The sequence below is a fragment of the Diadema antillarum genome, unplaced genomic scaffold (assembly GCF_040938485.1).
Source record: "Diadema antillarum isolate AM-2024a unplaced genomic scaffold, OU_Dant_1.0 seq00001240_RagTag, whole genome shotgun sequence".
NCBI classification, from domain to species: domain Eukaryota; kingdom Metazoa; phylum Echinodermata; class Echinoidea; order Diadematoida; family Diadematidae; genus Diadema; species Diadema antillarum.
In genome coordinates this window covers 103,659-110,350 of record NW_027272027.1, presented here as the reverse complement: position 1 = coordinate 110,350, position 6,692 = coordinate 103,659, and positions in this window count along the sequence as shown.

Genomic DNA, 6,692 nt, shown 5'->3' with positions numbered 1-6,692 from the left:
TGTTTCTGTTATTCTGTGGTAGCATTTGTGAAATAAATAAATATTTTGGAAGAGATGTGTTTATTTTGCTTTGTCATTTTTACTACCATTTGCTTTACTCTTTCATACAATATAATTTATGTTTCTTTTAACTGGGGGAGGAGGGATGGGCAATCTGTGCAACAGTTTTTGTAAGAGTGCATTGAAAAGGTTCATGTTACAGCTTGCCAAATATCTTTTGTCCCAATCTCCCCCCTAATCGTGTACATAGAGCCAGGTTCTAGGTACATGTATTGTATTGACCTTATTTTAGTGGACTGATGATTGCTTTCTTGCGAGGATATTAAAGTTGAACATGTAGGTGATACAAGTGTATAAGTTTTGTTGACTGAGAGTATGTTATTCTTAATACACAATGACAGAAAAGTCATTCACACTCCTGACACAGAAAAACTCAGGTAGAAGTCAAAGTGTAAATGAGTGATACGTATTTAGGATAGTCATGCACATAACTGAGTTTAAAGGGAAATTTGCTCCAAATATCTGTATACATGTACATCAAGCAATGAGGAAATAGTGATTGTACAAAGTAATGAAGATTAAGGAAAAATGGACAATCAAAAGTTACAAATTGTTAAAGTTTTGAACCATTCTTAGATAAAAAGACTGAAACAATTTTTGAGATCATGGGACAGCTGTGTAAGGAAAGTATAAAGAAAATTCAACATGCATGTGTATTATAATTTTTCTGGCACAATGAAAGAGTACTTGACATGCCTCTTTATAAGGCAAGGGGAAAATTATCAAACTTACAATGTGTCAAAAGTCAAAAGAACATAAACTTGCCACTAAGTAAAAATGAAAATTTGTGGAACTAAAAATAAAAATAATTTCTTTATATTTTCTTTATATCATTGTCCTGTTGCGACATCTCAAAGTGCATAGACTTGTCATCTGGCAGTAGCAGCAACAAAACTTCAAAACTGCATAACTTTTGAACAAATTAGGCAATGTAGAGATATGTGGGGAGGGCATCACCCATATGAACTCCTGTGGGCTTTTTCTCACAGTTTCATTTTTGTGACTGTCATCACCATCATTGCCACACATACTGTATACTCAGACATAGGGAGATTTCAACTATTGGTGTATAGTTCTGACCTCGACGGCTTTATTTCCGCGACCATTAATTTACATATTCAGCGGATCCATCAATGCATCACAAGATATTTAAAACTTCAGAGACAGTACAACTAGTATACTTTATTCTCAGACTGATCGACTGATGATGAGCAGCAGCTCACATCATTTTCAGAAAATTTTCTTCCCCTTCATACTGTAGGTCTGTACTCCGCCAAGATCTAAATCTAACTCCCCCTTCCACACCAAAAAGCTAACCCCCACAACTACTAAAGGACAAAGGAGCCCCAAATCAGTTGTCTCCCACAATTTCCCATATAAACGCAGACCCAATTAAAAACTCATTCAAGATGGCCAACCTAATTCCCTAACAAAGCATTTTACACTGCTATTAAGTTCCTTGGCCATGTACTGGTAGAGGCACCTATACAGAGAAGGCACAATGAACAAAGAGCTAATGTATACCCTCATCTACCCCAGTTAATCCTTATAGTTCGCCAACTCAATTGCACACTAAAATGAAAACAATCTCCAGTTTCCTGACTGGTTTACACCTTAATCCCACACGCCTTTAACGCTTTGATGTTGAGTCCAATACATTCGCCTCAACAGAAATCATTCAAGGCAGCAAAAAATCGATTTTCTCATTACACTTGATGTGTCTCTGGAACGTCCATCGGCATCGCGCAATCTCGAAGTTCGCCCTCACCCCCCCCCCCCCCCCCCCCCCATTACTAGTACGTGTACTAGTACGTGTACTAGTACTCGCTCCGCCGCAAAAACAACAACAACAACAACAACACGTGGGTTGCGTTATCATCACGGGCGGTAAGCTGTGGAAACGGGAGCCATGTGTGCGCTGTTGACTCCCTCATCTTCTCGACATCGCGTCGACGTCGTCCTCTGTGATCGCAGCGCATCAGCATAATGGCAGAATTTCAAACTAATACATTGGTTGGAATCATTGATAGTGTTATCGGTGAGGCGGCGACCTTATCATGGGAATGGAATAAGATAGGTGGTAAACCGGCAAGTATTACCAATTGTTATTTTATACGGACCAACATATTAGCCAATCTAACTTTGTCCCATACGTTTAAATCTGTGTGGGTCAATGTTCTGAATATTATAAGAATGAGAAGTACATGTATACCTCATCACGCCACGCCGCGTTGCAGCGCGTTGTCGTTAGATGAGAAGTTGTGAAATGAACACCTCCATGAGATATCAGATTGACTAAAACTGTGGCACCATGTCTCTGTAGTGGTATTTATGTGGATATAGAAGTCTAGATCTTAATTCAATGTCTTGCATGTCCTTTCTTTTCTGTTTTCAAGAAATTCAGTATTTACGTATTAAGTTTAGATCTATACCGGTACACATTATAAAGTAAATTTGATGTTGTGTATTTAACTTTAGTTGTAACAAATTAAACTTTGGTGTTCTGGTCAGTCCCTCACATAGATCACAAATAGATCAGGTGTTCATTAAGTTTTTTACCTCTTCTCTGCATTTCTGAATTCTCACTCTCATGATCTGAGCCTGTGTGACTCACACAGACCCACCCACAGTCTCTCAGATCACGAGAGAGTGAAAGAAGTAAATATTTAACAGAGATGTATTGTTGAGAAGAGGTGATAAACTCCGTGAACACCTATTTGGGGTTTTGATTTTAAACTACAATAATTTTGTTTGTATATGGCCATTTTTACAATCAGTGGTGTAAAATGCAGTATTGGTACTAATTGGTGTATAACTTTCTTATACACTGACAGATATGCATTATTTTTTCTCATAAACTTACCACCCACAGTGTCTACCTTGGGTACCTTAATGAACTTTCCTCTCTTTTTCTTTCAGATGTGGCAGGCACTTACATGCTTGAAATCCAACACTTTTGGTGTACTCACTCTGACATAGTATTTTTGTCAGAGCTAGCATATTAAATTGTTTATTCCTTTTCATTATTTTTGTTGCTGTTGTGATAGACAGGTATCCAACTTTAAGAACTATTATGTTTACCAGGTTCTGCTTTGTCTTCTTTAAATACTGAAATTGTCCAAACTTTATGTTTCGGAGGTGACATTTTCCGTTAACAATTAACCCCTCTTTTGAGTTAGCTCTTGTTCACAATTATAAAATTCAACTTTGCTAATTTGCATCAAAACAGAATAGTAATCAATCTGACTTAACTTTGATCCAAAGATTATTTAATTCAAATAACTTATCATTTTTTGGTGAGCGTTTATAAATTTATGTAACTTTTCCGTTAACATTTCTGTCACCTCCGAGACAACAGATTTATGTATTTAATTTTTTTATTCTTGACATCAGTTATACATTACATTTGCAAAAATGTAACATATCCCCTCACATTATCTCTGAAGGAAGGTAGTAGAAATATAGCCTGTTGTTTTCATTTCGGAGCAATTTACAATTTTCCGTTAACACTTGTCACCTCCGAAACAATTGTCACCTCCGAAACAACAGGCATATTATATTTGATAATTTCTCGAAGACAAAGCAATTTTGTTTGATTCTGTCCAATTGACAGGAATCTCTTTTGGATGACAATAGTAATATGGCAACAGGAAGTGAGAATTTTCTAGGGATTAATAAAAGATTCAATAAAAACTAAAAATTACTGTTTCGGAGGTGACAAAACACTGTTAACAAGATTTTTTGTTCATTTCTGTTGAAAAGAAACCATATCATGTACACCAATGGTATCATTTATTTTAGTAACATAAGTCTCAAAGTGGAGAAATCAACTACCACACTCTCACTCTTTTTTTTATTACTAGACTGTACGTTTTAGGGCAAATTTACATTTTGTCACTTTTTTTAACAATGAGAATGCACAAAATACACCCATCTGTTGTATATATAATATTGTAATCAAGATCATTTCTCCTGCTTTAGTTAAGTAAACATATAGATGCTTTCATCTTAGAAGCTTGATTTCCAACAAGCAATTTAGTTGTGAAGATTTACCAATCACAGCTTTCCTTGTAGGTTGCTTTTTCTTGTGTTTCGGAGGTGACATTGTTTGTTAACACCATATTGTTATGTGATAGTGAAAGGCAAGACTTCAGTTCCTTTTTCACTATCTATTAACATTTTCTAATACATTTGATATCTACAAAATCATCACAACAGAAGTGACTTTTGTATACATAGCTCACCAGAATTCCCTTGATACCAAAGTAATACATGTGGCAGTTCATGCATGCCATAGTCCACAATCTTTAAAAAAAAAAAAATGTAAAAAAAATCATCAAATAATCAAACTCCACAAAGAGGCCACATGCCTATAGCTGGTGCACAACTTGTTCTTGAATTCATAGTTGTTGTTTTTCCATGTACAATGTGGTAATCATAAACAAAATTATGTGATTTTTTTTTTAATATGACAATAATTATTACATTTTCCAAGTTGAACCAACTGTTTATGACATTGTATTTTTTAAGATTATTGAAGTTATGTAACAACTAAAGTGAACAGAGGATCAAGTCCCCAGGACTGGAAAGGGAAAGATAAAAAAAAAACAAGATTTGTAGTTCTATTTCAGTACTTTTGATGAGGTGTTTACCTTGTTTTGTTATTATGTTTTATCTTAGAATTTGGCTTCAAATACTGGAATTTCAAGGAAAAGAAAATGGTTTCTTAAAGGACAAGTCCACTTTCATATACATGTGGATTGAGTGAATGCAAATGTTCAACAGTAAAACATATCATTGAAAGTTTGGGGGAAATTGGACAATCCATTCAAAAGTTATGGGTTTTTTAAGTATCTGCGCAATCACTGCTGGATGAGAAGACTACGACAGTGTATGATGTCACATGCATACAACGATATAAGGAAAATTAATAAGTGAATTTCACAAAACTTTCCTTTTTGAAAAAAGTGCACATTTCTTCAACTTGCTTCTGATGTATTTTAGGGCAATATTATTCACCCTGCCTTCCAAAAGAGAGAAGTCATGTGTTCTTTTGTTATGCAAGAAAAGTGAAAATACAGAACGTTGAATTTTCTTGATACTTTCTCTATATCCTTGTACACATGTGACATCACAAGCTATGAAGTCTTCTCATTCAGCTTTGACTGAGCAGAAACTTTAAAAATCCATAACTCTGAAATGGATTGCCTTACTTTCCTCAAACTCTCACTGATGTGTTTTACTAATATTGCTATATTTACTCAACCCTCATGTCTATTGAGGTGAACTTGTCCTTTTCCAGTTTCTGTCCCTTATAAGTTTATTTGAGACCAGTTTGTGTTCAGGACCTTCTGTGAAGTTGATGGGGAAAATTACTGAACAAAAACAAATTTTCCCCTCAAGTTCACAACTCATTATGCATTATGTTGCTCTCTTCAGCTGGGAAACACAAAATGTTGTCTTAACCAAACTGTAAAAACCTTTTAAAGATTAGTATGAATTACAATCTCAAACAAAATATGAGCTGGTATCCATTATCATGAAAGAGAATAACCAAACGAAATAGCAAGTAAGAACTGAAAGAAAGAGCTTATATTTGAAAATTAAAGCCATGAGGAAAGACATGAATGTTCACTAAATAGTTAACATCTGAGAAGTTGGGTTGTCTCTGTGTTGTGTCACCTCAAAAACAATAAAATGTTTTTTCTTATCATATACTTTTTACTCTCAAAAGTGACTGTTAAATATGCATGATTTGCAGGTAATATTCAATCAATTCATTATGATATGTAAAATATATTTTAGTAATGTCAACAGTTTAAATGAATCTGGTGTATAGAAAATTTATCCCAGATGAACCAAACACCTTTCACCAGTATTATAACATTTATATGGTGGCTATCAAGGATGATGAAGAATTCATGAACATCCTTGAATTAATCTATTTATAAAACTATGTGCAAACAAAAAAATACACAAGTCAAATAAGAATTTTTGCTTTTGGTATTCATACCGTATGTCCCCGCCAAAAAATTACTGTGGTACCCTCCGCAACAATAACTTTAAAGATAGTGAATCAATCTAAAATACAATGTAAGGGATTGAAACTCTAACTCATTGCCCACGCCTTACAGAAAACCCCATTCAATTTGCTTCAGAGGTCAAAGAGAATTGAGGATTTTTGTAGAGCATGTGAGGAATTCCTTCCCTCCAAGTTCTGCATGTGTTTACACATTAATATGCAGTTCCAAGAGCATCCAAGTGCTGAACTTGGAAGAACCAGACTCCTGACATCCTTTATGACAATCCACATTTCTTTCAGATCACTTAACCAAATTGACTGGGGCTTTCTGCAAAATAGAGCTAAGATGTTATAATTTAAGACCCCAAAGTAGAATTTAGTTGATTTAATCATATTGGGTGCTATCAATGCAAAAGTCTAATTGTAATTTTTTTTTTTTTTTTTTTTGGGGGGGGGGGGGGGACATACTATATGAATACATGAACACAATGTTAACATTGAATGTCACCTCCGAAACAAAGTTATTCTTCCCTGGTGTTGTGGAATAAAATATTCTGAGAGTAAAGAAACATTACTGAAATGATCTTACACCCTCATTTCAATTTAAGGT